This window comes from Gossypium arboreum, chromosome 6, assembly GCF_025698485.1.
Source record: "Gossypium arboreum isolate Shixiya-1 chromosome 6, ASM2569848v2, whole genome shotgun sequence".
NCBI classification, from domain to species: Eukaryota; Viridiplantae; Streptophyta; class Magnoliopsida; order Malvales; family Malvaceae; genus Gossypium; species Gossypium arboreum.
Window position 1 is genome coordinate 124,532,742 of NC_069075.1, and position 19,259 is coordinate 124,552,000.

Genomic DNA, 19,259 nt, shown 5'->3' on the forward strand with positions numbered 1-19,259 from the left:
ATCATCAACAATTTTTGCTTCCTCATTAACAAACAAAACATTGATATTTTTAATCTTAATTCTCAACTGATAAAGCAACCAAAAAGCTCAAATGGGAGACAAAACACATCTATATATTGAAGGGGTGCCGGCCTTCAGTGTCCCAGCACCCATAAAAATATTTATTTTTTAAAATATAGTACTGGGGTACCGACCATCAGTGTTCCAACACCCCAATCTTTTTTAAATCTAGTACTAAGGTGTCGACCATTAGTGTTCCAACTCCCTTATTTTTTTAAATTCTGGTACTAGGGTGTCGTTCATCAGTGTCCCAGCACCCAATTTTTTTTTTTTAAATTTGGTATTGGAGCGCCAGCCATAAGTGTCCCAGCACCCTAATTTTTTTTAAAATCTGGTACTAGGGTGTCAACCATCAGTGTCTCAACATCCATTTTTTTTAAAATCTGGTGCAAGAGTGTCGACCATCAGTGTCCCAGCATCCATTTTTTTTTTAATTTTAAAAGGGGTGCCAACTATCAATGTGCCAACACCCTATATTTTTTTCAAATACCGGTATAAACGTATACCTGTATGATATGGGGTGAAAAAAATACAAGGGTGCCGACCATCTAGTCCTTAGCACCCAAAAAATTATTTTTTTAACACCTGACACAATCATCAGACAATGATTGTGTCAAAATAATGTTGATGCCGATCATTTAGTTCCCCTACCCAATTCTAGTGTTCATTTCAAATCATTTGGGTGATTGTTTTTGAACTAGGATTATTTACGTAAATAATTAATTTTTTGGGACATTTGGATAAAATAGCGTATATAATCTATTTTCACACTTGTCCCATGTTGGGTTGAAACATGTTACACCAACTATTGAGTCACTGTTGCGTAACTATATAAAACAATAAGCATAAACTTAAAATGGTTTAAAGATTGTTTATTTTTTGTTTTAGGAAAAAAAAAAAGCTTTTTACTCTCAAAACCATCAAGCAAAACAACTCCTATAAAGTATATTTAATGCTCTCAAGGTTTTTGATCTTTATGAAAGATGGTAAAAACTCCATTTAGCTAATTAGATTTAGATTTAGAAAGATGATATTTAGATCTTCAAGATAAGATGATAATATAATGCTTACCTTAATTCAACAATATCATCTTAAGTCAACCATGTCTTTTACCATGATGAAATATCACCATAATCTAGTTTACCATTATACATAAAATTCAACTACATCTTAAAATAAATAATAAGGATGATTACAAGTTAGAACTATGAACTCAATCACATCATTGTTACTCAAAATCTTAATTGTATAGAACATACTGTGCAACATTTATTACACCAATAAATTTATATTTATAATAACGAGTTAAATAAAAAATTTGTTTTGTTAATATTGATACTCTACGAGCCCATACTCAAATAAATAAGTATGTGTTTAGAGCCAAATAAATATAAAGAACACAGATCAATGAATATGCAAACCAAAATAATAAAAACCCATTGAGGGCTAGTGAACCATAAACATAATAAGACAAGCTTCAAATGCCTCATAAGGGACTTTTCCCCACAAAGCATCGATGCTATTTCATAAAGCATTCTCTCGCTTTCTTGTATTCTTGAAGCTTTTTCTTTAGCTTAAGTAGTTAGCATGAAATGAATAAGGCATCTAGCTTTAAAATCTAGGGTACCTGCCCAGGTGGCCTTGAGCAAAGAGCATAAAGCTTATAAAACTTGATGCACACTATTAATAAGGCACACAACCTTTTTTATCCTAGAAACTTCATACTTTCTACCTTTGTAATCACACCAACATAAGCGTCAGAGGATGCACGAGAGATAAAACTTGCCACCTTTCTAACCCTTTGTCATTTGTAGATCTTCACAACTCACCAACCATTATCTCAACTCAACCTTCAAAAATTAGCCTCAACAATTGGGATTGCCTTTAAGAACCTTGATAGTGGACTGATAAATGATAAAAGTAACATATTCTAATCCCATTCTTAATATGGTTTTGGATGATTATTCATGCAAATTGGAAAATTTTATGCTCCTAATCCTTTGAATTGATGTTTCTATACTTAGGTGAGCATTTGAGAGCACAAGGAGCAGAAATCAGACAAAAAAAGTAGATTTCAAAAGCCACATGGGCTGGACACACGCTTGTGTGGCCACACAGGATGGAAACACAACCATGTGCTAGCCTGCGTTGATTTAGCAACTCGCTATCCAAACATGCAGAAAGACACAAGCTTTCTGAGCATTCTAAAGTCTATAAATACCAAATAGAAGAAGAGATAAGGGAGCAATCAGAGAAGATTAAAGAAACAACTCGAAATACACCATTGGAGCCAACTTTGAAACAGATTTCTTTTAAGATCAAAAACCTTTTTTTTATTTCTTCTGAAGTTTTTATGAGTTTCGTTGTTTCTTGTGGTTTTTCTAACATTGGGATGTTTTTATTCATAATTATGAACTAATTCCCTAGGCCTAGATACCTAGGGGAGATGAAACCTAAGATGAATTTTATTATTTGATTTTTGTTTACGTGATAAATACTTGATTCTTGTTCTCAATTATGTATGCTTATTTCTTGTTTTAATATTTTCGGCATATTAATTTATGTTTAATGTGCTTAATTTAGTGGAGGAAAATTCCTTGTTTAAGAGTAGATCTAGCATAATTGTGTGGAGTTGTTTGCAATCTTAGAAATAGGACGACAAAAATATACTGGGTTAGAGTCAAATCTAATAAGGGAATCTATAGATTGAGTTAATATGACGATTGGGGTTTTAATTAGAAAGAGATTTCAATTAATCAACCTAGAGTCAGTTGCTATTACTCTCGAAAGAGATATTAGCATAATTGAGGAATTTCTACGGATCAAGTTACTACGTGAATAAATCGTTTAATTCAGATTCATAATAATAAATGAAGTCTAGATGGATTCTTTCCTGGGTATTGTCTCTCTCATTGGTTATTCTTCGATTATTTTCCTCGTTCATTCTCTGTTGAGTCCTTAGTTAAATTAGTTTAGTAATTTTAGCTTAAAACCCGTCACTACAATTTGTCGGCTAAATAATAAGAAAACAATAATTACTAATACTTTTAGTCCTCGCGGATACGATATCTTTACTCACCATAGCTATACTATTTATCGATAGGTGCACTTGCCTTTGTCGTATTTTTAGTTAGTAACGTGAGACATATCATGCATATATTTAGTACAATTTTGGTTATTAAGTCTAATAATCTTTGGACATGATTGTTACTAATCTGGGTAAATTTTTACTATTTTTAACAGGTGCAATTTTTCCTTATAGTAGAGCTCCCACACAAGCAAAGAGCCTAGAGCGGGCTTCAACATCTATCGAAGTGTAGAACAAAATGTCACAAACCTAAGGTTGTTGATCTTGCAAAGTGTTGGAAAATCGGATTTGGAAAACGCAATGGAAAATAAATTTAGGGAAAAACCAGAGTTAATTTTTTTTTCCAAATCAAGAACTTGGTTGTGATATCTAACTAATACACTTAATCAAAATTGTACCTTTTCGATTCGTCTAGGATGAAAGCTTTGATCGAGTAGTCTTCTCCACTATCCTCATGCTCAAGTCTGCCGAGTGTGGGCTCGCTTCAAATAAAAAATTTCTTTACAAAAGTTATCAGTGGGGTAATTTTATAATTTCTTTAAACTTTTAAGCTAATTTTTAAATAACAAAAATATCTCTAGAAATTTTCTGAAATAATTTATTTAGAAAATTTTCTTTCTACAACTTTCTCTTGAATTCAAGTGTGTGTAAATAATGACCCAATACTCTATTTATATAGGAAGAGTTTAGAGAATTCAATTATAATTAAACTTAATCACTTTAGTATTAAATTAATATAATATTTATCAAGATAAATATTAGATTAAATTTAATATTAAATATTATTAAATTAATATATCTATAAGATAAACATTAAATTAACTTTAATATTAAGATAATCACTTTAATATTAAATTAAGCTTAATATTAAATCTATTAAATAATATTATTTTTGAAATAATTAATTTGAAATCAAATTCTCTAGTAGAGTCCCAGTAGGAGTGTAATTCTTACACTACTCAACCATCGAAGACTCACCGTTGCCGACCATTTTCTAGCTACCAGAATGCCACCGTTGCAATAGTCGGCACCCCAAGCTAGTTTGGTCCGAGGCAGTGACAGTCTAACTGGTGATTTCACATACAAGGCCTGGTTCGACCAGTTTTTAGGTCTTGGTCTCGGTTTTAAGCTCCCAAGCCTAATTTACAATCTCAAGTCCAATTTCAAGTTCAATTACTTATTGGGCCAATTATCTGACTTGAAAATTAATATCTAAAATTACCATATTAATTTGATTAATTTAATTTTATTTGATCAAAATTAGCTTTCCCAAAAATCACTTAGATTTTCCAAATTAATTTTTCAAGAAAATTCTTTATTCAAATTCTCTAGTTGAACAATTCTATGACCACCCAATTTAATTCCACGTCGATAAATCGGCTCAATTAAATTATTTCCAAAGTCATAGAATTTACTTTTAATTTAAATGTAGTTTGATCGAGCTTTTATGAGCTAGTGGATGGACCAATCAGACATATATGATTAAGCTTTAGTAATTGTAATTATGTCCAGAAGCATCATTCCGATAATTCATAATTACTTAATCATGAAGTCAGTCCATAGGAAGTATCATGATTGAAAGCTCCTTATTATATACTCTTTACGAAAGCAATTCAACCAACTACTTTGTCCAATGACCTCGTCGTGTATGTGTTACCCTCATATGATATCATTGATTCCTTTGAGTTAGACCCGTTCACTCAATACAATCTTATTTTTATCTCATTATCACCATTGCTTCCTTTTAATAATTGTTATGATCACTGTTAATAAATGACTGTGATAAATTACTCGTTCGAGAACAAGCAAACTGTGGCCACGTTTCATATTTATCAATCCACACAATGCCAATGAGAGAATATCATTAACTCTTTAATTGAGTTATGAATTCCAATGTTGCTAGTAAAGCCATGCTATACACAAGTCATGTACCCAACATACCGGCTATCGACTTGATTATTTTTAGAGCGTAAGCCTCCACTTATATCAAAGCACATGAGTTACATATGCATGGTCAGTGACTAACTCAAGATTTAATTGAATCACACCATGAATGTCACAAGTGAATTAATTCACAAACGGATTTAGAATTAATTCATTTTGGGTCTAGTCCAATGTACCATTCTGCCAATGAATACATCTATGTCTTTACCCGTGGAGTCAACTGCTTCGAAAGCCATGGTTAGCCATCTCCTCAATTGGAATTGTAGATGACATAATAATCTTTCTCAGTATTTGAATCAAATGCTTCCTTTGATTATTTTACGGGATTATGAACTTTTTTAGTTTATCTACTGAAATAAGTTGTCTTTCTCGCAATGTAAATGTTCTTATAATGCCATTTATCACCAGTTTGAACTTAGACAATAAATGAATTAATATTTGCTTGTTACAATTTCGCTATGCATGCAAAATATGAAAGAATAAAAAAGAAATAACTGTGGAATGTGAAATTTATTTATTTATCATTCAAATACATGGAAAACAATTACATGTTTACTAGAATATAAACATATTTCCCAAAAATCTCCCACTTACCCTAGTGAAGTAAATGTGTCATGCTTGGATTCCCATATCCTTAATGTTTTTGTTAAAAGTCCTAATTACCAGATTCTTAGTAAACAGATCCATAAGGTTATGTTTGGAGCTACTTTTAGCACATCTATAATGCCTTTGGCTACTGCCTCTCGTATAAAGTGGAACTTTCAATCGTGTGTTTCGGCCTCATAAGGTGTCTTACAAGCAGACTTGGTTGGCACATCCTTCAGAATGTAGCGAGCCGTTTGTATCGCATATCTTTAAAAGAAAGTAGAGAGTTGTAAATAGCTTAACATTGAATGAACCATGTGAAGCAAGGTTCTATTTCCTTCTCTCAGCTACGCCATTCTACTGTGGAGTGCTCGTCGCAGTCAACTGGGATAAAATCTCATTCTCTATGAGGTATCCTAAGAACTCGTCAGATATGTATTCCCTACCTTGGTTAGACAGAAGATTCTTTATCGATAAACCTAATTGCTTTTCTACTTTTGCACGGAACTCTTGAAATTTATCAAATGTTTCACTTTTGCGGTGCATTAGATACACATATCCATATTAAGAATAGTAGTCGATGAAAGTCATGTATAATCGTAACTTCCTCTTGCACTGATGCTTATGGGACCACATACATCAGTATGGACAAGTTCTAAAGGTTGGTTGGCCCTTCTACATTTTGCATTAAAAGACCTCATAGTCATTTTACCTTCCAAGCAATATTCACATTGTAGAAGACTAACTTCCTTAAGCAGACTTAAGGGTGATTCTTTCTTGATTAATATGACCAAGTCTTAAGTTCCATATGTACCCATCATTAGAGTGAGAAGTTTTAAGCTTTTTATTCACTATTTAGTTTGAAGCATCGAATAGTTATGCGGTTTGATAAAGTAGAGATTGGTTTCCATCTATCCATTACAGATTAAAGAACAATTTATGTGAATATCAATCCCTTTATTGAATGTCACGGTATTACTGTCATAAAATAAGCATGCTACAGAAATTAAATTCCTCTTAAAATGAGGTATATAAAATATGTTCTTTAAAACAATTTTCTAAAATTATCAAAATGTAAAATAAATTCTCCCACTATTTTAGTTGAAACATAGCTCCCATCTCCAGTCCACAATGAGAGGCTACTGTCACGTAGACTTCTTGTTTCCTTGAACCCCTGTAAAGAAACACACACATGGTTAGTGGCTCCAAAATCAATAACCAAGTTGTCCATTGATTCTTTCACTAAGGAAGCTTCAACCACAAAGAGTTCCATACATTTTCCCTTTTCGGGCAGGTAATCCAAATACTCCTTATAGTTTGATCTAAAATGCTCTTTCCTGTTGTAGAAGAAACATTTGTTCTTTTTAGGATATTTTGAATTCTTAGCCTTCTTCCATTCCATACGGGGTGGAACTAAAGACTTAGTCAGTTTTTTTCTTTTCCTTAGCTTTTTACTTCCCCTTAGAAGATGAGGGGCCCACAACTAAGTTTGCCTCAGGTTTCTCGATTTACCACCATTCAGCATCAATTAATAGGATCCTAATTCCTACATGAGCTAAGTCAAGGTAAATGCATTGTTTCCTAAGTTGTAAGTGGCTTTGTTAGGAATTTGAACACTATTTCAATTTGAGTGTTCACATCTAGTTTAGCCCCATTGTCCTCCACTTCGACAAAGAATCCCACAAGTCTAAGCATATGTTCTTTGACTAGAGTATCAGATTTCTACTAGGAGTTCGTCAAATTTTTAATATAGGATTGTCTAGCCAATGCAACTTGGCCACCGAGCAAATCCTCTTAATTTTAGTAGCATGAAAATTCTCGTGTCTTTTGCAACACACCACTCATGCTTGCTAAAATATAGCATCGAACAATCGAGCTAGAATCTCTCTAATGATTTATTGCTTTGGGCTGAGCTTTAGGAGGGCACGTTTCATCAAGAACGAATTTGTGTTTCTCACAGATACGAACTATATGCAAGTTCCGTTTCCATTCTCCAAAGTTATCCCCATTTAATTTATTCTTAATAATAATGCAAATAAGAGAAGAATGAGACATATTTGAATTGAAAAATCAAGATTCATTAATTACTATCTTTGTATTAAGTAAATATTTTAATTTTAGAAACATATCAAGAAAGAAGTATGATGCATGTATCTTGTATTAAAACCTTGAAAATACATTTTTTTGTTGCTATGATCATTCTTACACCCACCAATAATGTTGTCTTGGGGTCTCATGATTAACTAGCAAGAACATGGATTACATCCAATCAGTTCATTAATCATAATTCTCAATACCCCACACGAACCAATAACCGTAATAGTTTGACCATATCATTTCTTGGGCCGTTGGCTCAACACCTATCATAAACACGCTTTCATTTGTGAGTAATCTTGGGACAATCTTACTAAGATTCATACATGACTAGTTGTCTTCAAAAGGAAATCGAACCCAATGAACCCATATGATAAAGTTTACCTTGGGGTGCAGCCAGGGTAGGAACCAACTCGAAACTTTATCATGCTATCACTTAAGGACCATCAATGGAGGTCATAGGTATTGTTTAAGGACCTTCTCTGTAACACCCCTTACCCGTGTTTGACGCCAGAACAAGGTACGAGGCATTACCGGACTTAATCACTAATCATCGTATAAAAACCGATTCATAATTATACTTACTTTCAACACCTCAGAAATCATAGTAAATATATCAATTTTACATTGAAACATGCATAAATTAATGCTTATTATACATATGAACTTACCTCGATACTCAAACGGCCATTTTACCAACTTTCTCGATTTTTAATTTTTCTCCTATTCTAGATTCAAATCTCATTTTCTGGGATCTAAAATATCATATTTTACTTATTTAATTAATGTACTATTCAAAAAAGTCCTTAACTCAAACTTTAGAAAAATTACAATTTTGCCCCTAAACTTTTGCATATTTACACTTTTGCCCCTAGGCTCGGGAATTAAACTTCATCCCTTATTCTTATGTTTTATGATATGCTGATCATTTTTCCCTTCTATGCAAACATCAAATTCTCACTCAAACACATAGTTATGAACAATAACAACTTTTACCGATTAAGCCGTTTTACTCAGTTTTTCTTAAAACCGCTTAGCAAAAGTTGTTTAACATAATTTTACCCTTCATATTCTACCATAAAACATCAAAATAAACACATTTCACCTATGGGTATTTTTCCAAATATGAACCCTAACTTAAATTATTGCTAGAATAAGCTTAATCAAGTTACCGAGATTTCAAAATCGTAAAGAACTTGAAAAACGGGGCTAGAACGGACTTACTATTGAGCTTGGAAAGCTTGAAAACCCTAGCCATGGCTTCCCCCATGCTAATTTCGGCCTCCATGAAAAAAATGAGTCAATTTTGGCTTTATTTTCCCTTTTTATTTCTTTTAATTACCAAATGACTAAAATGCCCTTAAGGCCTTTCTTTAAAATTTTGTCCTATTCATGCCCATTTTTGTCCAAACGAAATATAATGGTCTAATTACCATTTAAGGACCTCCTCTTTAAACCCCCATTTCAATCAAGTACTTATGAATTAGAACACATATTTTGCAACTTTTGCAATTTAGTCCTAAAAGTCCAATTAAGCACTTTATCAGTAAAATTACTTAACGATATTTTTACACAATATTTTAATCAATAAATAAACCTTAAAACTTAATCGGAATAAATTTTTTGACTTCAAATTCATGGTTCTAAAACCATCGTTCCATTTAGGCCCTAAATCGGGCTGTTATAGCAACTTCTGCAAATAAGCCCTAATAGGCAAATTAAACATGCAATCTACAAAATTTCTTATCAATACTCTAACACATGCATCTAATCACTCGGTAAATCATAAAAATTAATCGAAATAAACTTTTCTATCTCAGATTTGTGGTTTCGCAACCACTATAACATTTAGGCCCTATTTCGAGATGTTACATTCACCTACTCAATATTTTAAAATAACATGAAAATCTCATATTTCAAGAATGATTATACAATAGTCCTAGTGCATTCTTACCTAATATCTATGACATGCTTCCAATATATGCATGACATGCTATGAAAATTTTAAAATATTCACATTCATTTATTCATAAGAATCAATCAATCATAAAAAAAAAATTGATTTTCCACAATTTTTCTTTTGAGGGAAGAATCGAAGAAGTGAATGTGAACTGTGCACTAGGTAGGATCTTAGGAAAGAGCAGTGAGTCAAATTTGATCGCTTAAAAACCAAGGCTTTCTTAGCCAGAGCCAATCCTAGATAGGCACCTTCTCGTTACCACACTTCTTATAGTAATTGAATAACCAAAAGAAGTGAACAGAATAATACAACATATGTATTTTCTCAATACCACACATCTTATTTTTTAATCGATCAATTGTGGATCATCTCATATATATATCACAATTATAAAATTACATAATATAAATATTATAAAAAATTATAAAATAGATATATAAGGAGATAGACAATTAAAATAAAATTGTCAGCCAAGGTTTCCATAGTTCTATTTCAAGAAAATAAATAAAAAAAAAATTACATAGTTTTTTGCCACAAGACATTCCTTGGGTCTTCAACCGCCATCATTCCATCTTCTCATCGTCATGAAATTCTTTTGGAAACTTACATTTAAGTCTTATGCCCATTTTCGGCTCACAAGAATTTTATGAATTAAAAAAAAAAAGTCCTACGTGGAGAGTCCATAGTCTATTTCCTAATAACCACAACCTTGGAAAAAAATAATTATATAAAAAAAATATAATATCGCATCCATTACCATATATAACTCAAAACATGCATAATATTTAAAGAATGTCAGTTTCTATGGAAAATTGGGTTTTGAAAATACAATGAAAAATAAATTTAGGGAAAAACCAAAGTTTTAATTTTTTTTCCAAAACAAGAATTTAGTTGTGATATCTAAAATAATAAACACTTAATCAAAATTGTACCTTTTCGATTCATCTAGGATGAATGTTTCGACCAAGTAGTCTTCTTCACTATCCTCAAGCTCACATCTACCGAGTGTGGGCTCTCTTCAAATCAAAATTTTTTCAAAAAAATTACTTACGGGGTGATTTCTCTGAAATATTGGGCCAAGTTATAAATAAGAAATATATTTCTATAAATTTTCTGAAATAATTTCTTCAAAATATTTTCTCTCTACCATTTTCTCTTCAATTCAAGTGTGTATAAATAATGACCCAAGACTCTCTTTATATATGGAGAGTTTAGAGAGTTCAACTATGATTAAAATTAATCACTTTAATATTAAATTAATATAATATTTATCTAAAATATAAACATTAAATTAAATTTAATATTAGATATATTAAAATAATATTATTTTTGAAATATTTAATTTGAAATCAAATTCCCTGCCAGAGTCCCAGTAGGAGTGTAGTTCTTCCATTACTCAACCACCGAAGACCAGCCGTTGCTGACCATTTTCTAGCTATTGGAATGCCACCGTTGCAGCAGCTGGCACACTGAGCTACTTCGGTTTTTGTCGGTTCGGTCTAGGACAGTGATGATATAATCGGTCCAGTCTAGCCACAGGTTGGATCGTCAAAATAGTTTCATATACTAGGTTCGGTTTGGCAAGTTTTTGGGTCTTGATCTCAGTTTTGGGCTCCCAAACCTAATTTTTGATCTTAGGTCCAATTTTCAAGTTTAATTACCCATTGAGTCAATTGTCTGGCTTGAAATTAATTTCCAAAAATATCATTTTAATTTGATTAATTTAACTTTACTTAATCAAAATTAATTTTCCCAAAAATCACTTAGATTTTCCAAATTAAATTTTCAAGAAAATTATTTAATCAAATTCTCTAGTTGAACAATTCTTACGACCGCCTATTTTAATTCCACATCGAATAAATTGACACAATTAAATTATTTCCAGAGTCGTAGAATTTACTTCTCATTCAAATGCAATTTGAAATAGCTTTTGTTGAGCTAGCGGTGACACTAATCAAACATATACAATTAGGCTATAGTAATTGGAATAATGTCCAGAAGCATAGTTCTGATAATTCGCAACTACTTAACCATGGAGTCAGTCCACAAGAAGTACTACAGTTGAAAGCTTCTTATTGTATACTCTTTATGAAAGCAATTGATCCAACTGCTTTGTCTAATGACCTCGTCTTGTGTGTACTACCCTTATATGATATCATTAATTTCTTTAAGTTAAATCTGTTCACTCAATACAATCCTATTTTATCTCATTGTCACCATTGTGCCTTTTTAATGATTAATACGATCATTGTCAATAAATAACTGTGATAAATTTCTCGTTCAAGAACAAGTAACTCGTGGCCACGTTCCATATTTATCACTCCACACAATGCCAATGAGAGGATATCATTAACTCTTTAATTGAGCTATGAATTCCACTGTTGCTAGTAAAGCCATGCCATACACAAATTATGTACCCAACATACCGGTTGTCGACTTGATCATCTTTAGAGCATAAGCCTACTCTTGTATCAAAGCAAATGAGTTACATGCGCAAGGTCATTGACTAACTCAGGATTTAAGTAAAACACACCATGAAGGTTATAAGTGAATTAATTCATAAACAGATTCAGAATTAATTCATCTTGGGTCCAATCCAATGTATCATTCTGCCAATGAATACATCTATGTCTCTACCCGTGGAGTCAATTGCTTTGATAGCCAAGACTAGCCTTATCCTCAATTAGAATTGTAGACTACATAATAATCCTTCCCAGTATTTTAATCAAATGCTACTTTGATTATTTTACAGGATTACAGACTCGTTTAGATTATTTACTAAAGTAAGTTATCTTTCATACAATGTAAATGTTCTTATAATGCCACGTATCATCAGTTTGAACTTAAACAATAAATGAACTAATATTTGATTGTCACAATTTTGCTATGCATGCAAAATATGAAAGAATACAAAAGATAGAATAGTGAAATATGAAATTTATTTATTCATCATTCAAATACATAGAAAACAATTACATGTTTACTATAATTTGTGGACATTTCCCAACACAAAGCAGGTCACAACCTTGAAACATGAGTTCAAGAACTTAAAGTAGTTGGCTCAGAATGAGTTTAAGTGGATGGACTGTAATGACTCATTGTTTAATGGTACAAAAAATACGATTTTAGAACCCTGTTTCCATAAATCGAGTCCATAAGTTTTAATATGAATTTTTACAAGGAGAATATAAAAATATATTAAATATTGGTCCAAAAAATTTGTCAAATTAATAGTTAATTAAGGCCTAGGGACTAAATTATTAAAGTCCAATCACTATAAGTTTTTAATTGGTCAAAGGTTTAGGGACTTAAATTGCAATTAATTAAAGGTCCAAATTAGCAATTAGACCATGCATATTTGAGAATTAGAGGATGTGAGTGCCAAATCTTATTAAGAATAAATAATAGTTAAATTAAAGTTAATTAAACCAAGTTAAGTTAATTAAACTAAATTACCTAAGAATAATTAAAATATAAAAGGTTGAGATACTGGAAAATTCTATTATCTTCTTTAGCAAAGCATGTAACGCCCTATACTCGACCCAATTTACTGAATCTGAATATAGGGTGTCACAATGCTTACATACTTAACAAATAATTTTTAAAACTGGCGAAAACCCTTCTAATCATAACTCTTTTTTTTCTAAGTTAAAAAATTTGACTGAAACATTTACAAATTATTGATCTGCTACAAATCAATGTGGCAAATTAGGCTTTTCCAACACATTTGAGGAGCTTTTTCTTGAGCAAAATAGAGCTTTTAGTATAATTTTTTTTATTTTCATATTTTCGAGTAATAAGTGAAAATGTCTCAATTTTGTTTATTTTTTTAACCTAAATTGGCCAATAGTGCAATTGGGAGGTCTAAAGTGTGTTTGTGTGCTGTAGGGATGTGTTAAAGGGTGAAAACGAGTGAGAATGACATTTAGGGCAAGGGTATCACAATGTCCAACCACTAGAATCCTGATACCTCCGACAGTGTAGAAGACCAAGAAGTCCTTTTAGTGGTAACACAATATCCCCTTGGGTATCACACTATCCAGCTCCCAAGAAAGACCCTAAGTTTCAATACTTCCCAAGATATCGCGATATCCTCTTTTGGGTATTGTAATATAGCCTTCGTTAGGGTGACAAACTTGGACAAAAAGGGTAGCCTTTGTCTTCTTGACCCACCAATCACACAATGCCCGTGTAGGGGCATTTTTGGCAACAAAAAGTCATCAGAACACATTTCAAAATAACCAAAAATTGCTGAGAAGGAGACACACACACATTAGCTTAGTTTTAGGTTTAGTTTTCTCTAGGTTTTTTTTCGTTTTTTTTTTGCACTTTTCTAGGGTTTTTATTTTTCTCTTTTTCTACCTTAGATCAGAGATTATTTTTCTGCATTTACTTCTTATTCTTGTTGTTCTTTATGTTAGTTAAGTTAGTTAGCAGTGTAGCTAGGGATTATTTATATTTCTAGCCACTGTACTTTGCTTCCAAGACTCTTTAAGCTTTAGTTGTATGTATTTCAGTTTATTTTACTTTAAATCTGTCAAAGTTTGTTCCTTTTATGTTTCTTGCTTTAGATTTCTCTATTAAATGCTTTTGGTTTCATGCTATTTAAGTTTTTTTACATAAAAATCTTAACTTTTATATTTTTCTCAAGCTTTACTTTCACGGATACCTTATTTTCCATGTTTATGTTTACTTCCCTTACTTTGAGCATGTGTAACTAAACCTTTAAAGAGGTTGGTTGATGGAGATGTGGGTAAACTGAAATCCTTTGGATAAAGGACTAAATCGTAACAAATTATACTAATTTGAATAGAACTTAGGTAGTGACGCCCCTAAGGGAATATCAAGATAAAGTGAGACCGGAAGGTAATACTGTCGTGCACCTATTCATTAATCCTCGATTAATTGGCCAAATTGGAAGATAAATCGGACCTAATTCGTCTAAGTCGGTAAAATTGATATTTGAAGATAAAATGGAGTCACTTGGTAATTTATTCGATTTATGTCATTTGTCCGAGATTTGGTGAACCACATCAAAGTCAACTAATCCCTCTATTTTACATTTCTTGTATTTTAGTCCTTAGATTAGCATATTTAATTTTCTAGCAAACTTATCTTTTTATGAATTGGCGTACTATAAAATCGTATTAATAGCCACTTAGACTTTATTGTGTAAGGTAGTTATTGCTCAATCGCCTCTTCCTTTGGGTTTGATCCTTGGAATTATCCAATGTTCCATTGTTACACTTTAAATATTAAAATTGACCTATATGCTTGCAGTAAAACCGGACTTTAAGAGTAGTTTCATAAAGTCAATGTTTTAATGTGCATGCGTGCAGTCGATCAATTACTACAATTTCTCAAATACTAATATAAGACACTACAACTTAGATTTTTATAAAGCATACTTGACAATGGATTAAAAACACTGTTAGCCATATTTCCAAAATTTCTTTGTATGCATAATATCGGCTTAGGAACAAACATCAAGGCACGTTCCTAGCTTGATCCCTTTTGGCAAACTGACTCAATCCCAAGAACCTGCACAACAGATAAACACCTATAAGTTCAATGGGACTTAGTGAGTCTTAACCAGTTTTACCTTTAAATGATGATGTTGAATTCCTCGATTTAAGAATTATAGACTTCTTTTCAATTTTTAGAGGATACATTTCTGATTCTTGGCAGATGCTTATATGCCAATCTCTAACTCGATCACCTTGTACACGTTTCACTCGATTGGCGGATTGCAGACTTCACACATTATAGCGGATCCTATATCACAGTCGTCTTGAAGATAGAAATTTAATACAGTTTTTAGATTGGTATTCAAACAGATGATACTCTCAGCGAATACTTATACTGGCTTTTGTGTCTACAAATCACATTGTATCTTCAAATCGGTTCGGACAAAAAACTTATTCCGATAAATTTGATGTATTAAATCATTAAATAGAATCTTAGATGGATTCAATACCTAACAAGAGAATTTCCAAATTTGGCGAACACTTACATCACCCGTAATTCTAGATACACCAAGCTTTCTGTTCTAGCGAATGGCGAATGGTGAATGGCAAGTTTATCAGTCGGGTGTGCTATCGAGAATTCTTTCAAAAAATGCCCAAGGACATACCAAGATCTCGTCACAAAGGCGGAATGACAACTTACCACTTTGGTGTTATGGGATTCGCCAAACAAAGTTTCTAGATAATACACCATAAAGGCTTTCCAGTCACCTTGTAACACCCCTCACCTATATCCAACGCCGAAATAGGGTTTGAGGTGCTACCTAACTTAAACTTAATCAATCTTAGGAAATCAGGTTATAAAATCTTGATCAAATTTAAAACTTTTCGTTTCATAAGCAATCTGTCCCTTAAATTGGCTTACGAGGCCCAAAACATACATTCAAGATGGTTCGGGACCAAACTGAGAACTTAATATAGACTTGGAAAAACTTTATGTTTTAGGCTCCACACGCCTGTGTGGCTTGGGCATGCCCATGCCCTTAGCCCGTGTGCAACACTGACTTTAAGACACGGCCATGGCACACGCCCGTATGGCCTAACCGTGTACAACACTGACTAAAAGTTTTAAGTGCAGGGGACGCACGGCCAAAACACACACCGATGGGAGTGAGCCGTGTGTCACACACGGCCTAGACACACGCCCGTGTGTCATGTCCGTGTGGACAAAAGGAGGCCATTTCCAAACCATTTTGTCACCTATGTTGCACCACCTACACAAGATCATTCCAACATACTAATTTTCACCACAATGGACACCAATTCATTCATAGGAAGAATATTATAAGCATTTGCAAAATGAATAATAGCCATTATTCTAGGCTTGATACAAAATGAAGGGCTTTTAACTTAAGCCAAAATACACAACAAATTTCACATTAAATCAACATTCTAGTTTAGCCCTATACATGCCATACTCAAAAGAAGATTTGTACTATACTAAGTGCTTTGATTGACAGTGTGATCAATATCTCTGACTTCAAAGGATCCTTGGATATTAAGCGGCACTGAAAGAAAAGAGAAAGGGAAGAGAGTAAGCATAAAGATTAGTAAGTTGCATATAAATAAATATACAATGACAATTTCACCATTAGTCATCATGCTCATAACTCAAAGGTAAGTTTAAACTTAACTTACTCATTACCGTCTACTCAATACACAGTTTCTAATTTAAGCTCATTACTCATGCATACCAAATAGGTACCTTTATCACTCAAAACATTATTATACTTTCCTTCTTAAGTCACTTTCATAACCTTTAAAATTGAACCTTTCGGAAAACTACCAGATATTATATAAGCCTAAAACATGGGATAAGTTGCCGATGCCATGTCCCAGACATGGTCTTACACTGGCTAGCATCATCGAGGCTGATGCCATGTCTCAGACATGGTCTTATACTAGCTCTCGTATATATGTGCTGATGCATGTCCCAGACATGTCTTACACTAGCACAACTCTTAGCCTATGTGTGTCCCAGACACGTCTTACACTGGCTATCATCATCGAGGCCGATGCATGTCCCAGACATGTCTTACACTGGCACTCATCTCTACGTTGATGCCATGTTCCAGACATGGTCTTATACTGGCACTCATAATGTGGCCGATGCATGTCCCAGACATATCTTACATTGGCACACAAGAAATTCGATCGTTATGGCATGAATATCCAGTTTGTTTCCTAGGGTCCCAACTAGACCATTCTACTATTTCAATCATGAATATACAACATCAGTTCACAATCTAGCAAATCATATTATATCAATCTAATGAAAATTCAACTACATTAATGATGTAGTTGAATTATTTACATACAACTTACCTCGATTTACAAAATGCACTCGACTAGTTGGTTTAGTGGATTGCTTTGCTTTGCCCCGATCTAGGTTCAGTTTTGGAAAATCTTGATCTATAATAACAAAATGCACTCATTTAGTCACTAATTACAATTATGCAATCATAAATTAGCTATTTGATAGTTGTAACGTATAGAGTTATAAGACTTACTAGAAGGTTGAATCATCCATAAGATAACAAATATTAACTCTAACTTAACGAATAAGAAGAGAACATTTTGGTTAGAAGGAAGAACCAGAATGTAGAGTATAAAGAAAAGTCATTTGAAATGCTTACTCCCTTACTAGATATATACTCCCTATCCCCCTAGTGGGGACTTTAAAAAGTGATGATTTTTACCTAACCCAATCTCCTAATTTTCCCACAATATTCGGGGGAAGGTAAAAAATTCGGCAAAGATCTTCATTACTATTTGACCAGTCACGGAGAGGGTCTAATGAATTCAACTGAATCCCAAACAATCTCGTCGTGAGAACCAACTTGAACAGTGCTCAAGTAAACCAAGTTTACTATACTTTGGTAGTGACTCACGTATGGCATGACCTTAAAAACAATTAAGTCTCTTATAGCATTCTCATACACTTCGTAGGCTCCTGTGCCCAACCAAAACTCTAAGGTGTACTCTTCCTTAGGTGCACCCATTCTAGAGCGAAGTCTTTTTTCACTTGAAGATACCCTGGAATTAAATCCATATATACTGCCAACGGTTGGATTCTTTGTTAGTATGCGCTACTACTATGACTCACCATCAGGCCAACATGGTGGTGGATTATGCTACTACAGCATGCCAAACAGTTTACATACATACTTTACTCATCTTTCTGAATTCATTGATTTTTAGGCTGTGACAAAGCACCGTCCACTATTAATAAAAACAAAGAAAAACCCTCTCAAGCTTATAACATTCGACCAAGGAGAAACTAAGGTAATTAGGTCTTTTCTCATGAAATTTTTTATAGATTTGAGGTCATGGGAGCTTGATTTAGTTAGCCCATGTACCAATTTTTTAAACTGTTAAAGTTTTAAAAAGTTACCTGTAACTTCCCAAACCCTGCTTGGACATTATGACGAATCGTGAAGATTACATTGGCCATTAGATTGGCATGGAAAATGTTCCGATTTTAGTTCTTTCTTTAAAAATCATTTGCCTTTTTAATTTAAAAATTGTGTTTCCATCTTACTTGATTTGTTTTGAGAAACTAAATTAATTTTCAAAAAGGAATAATCTTGTTAAGTGTCTTTAGATTTACTTTTGTAAAGATTGAATATTTTAGAAAAAAAACTTCGTTGCATATTTAAAGAAAACAACATATTTTGAAATGTTGTAGCGGAAATTTTGCTAAAACCATATTTTGTTAAAAATCAATATTGCGTACAAATCAATAAAACATCAATTAATTTGAATAAGATAGATTAAATTTAGTTAAAATCAACTTAATAATAATGTAGTGAATTTTTTTTGAAAACACAAGTTTTGTTAACAATCGGTTTTTCATGCATATTTGATAAAACATCAATAAGTAGTTTAAAACCTTAAGTCATGAAAGAATAAATTAAAAATCCCCAAGAAATAATATCCTATGCCATAGTCTATAAAATAATAATAATAATACAGTCCCAAAATACCATATAATAAAGTTTTG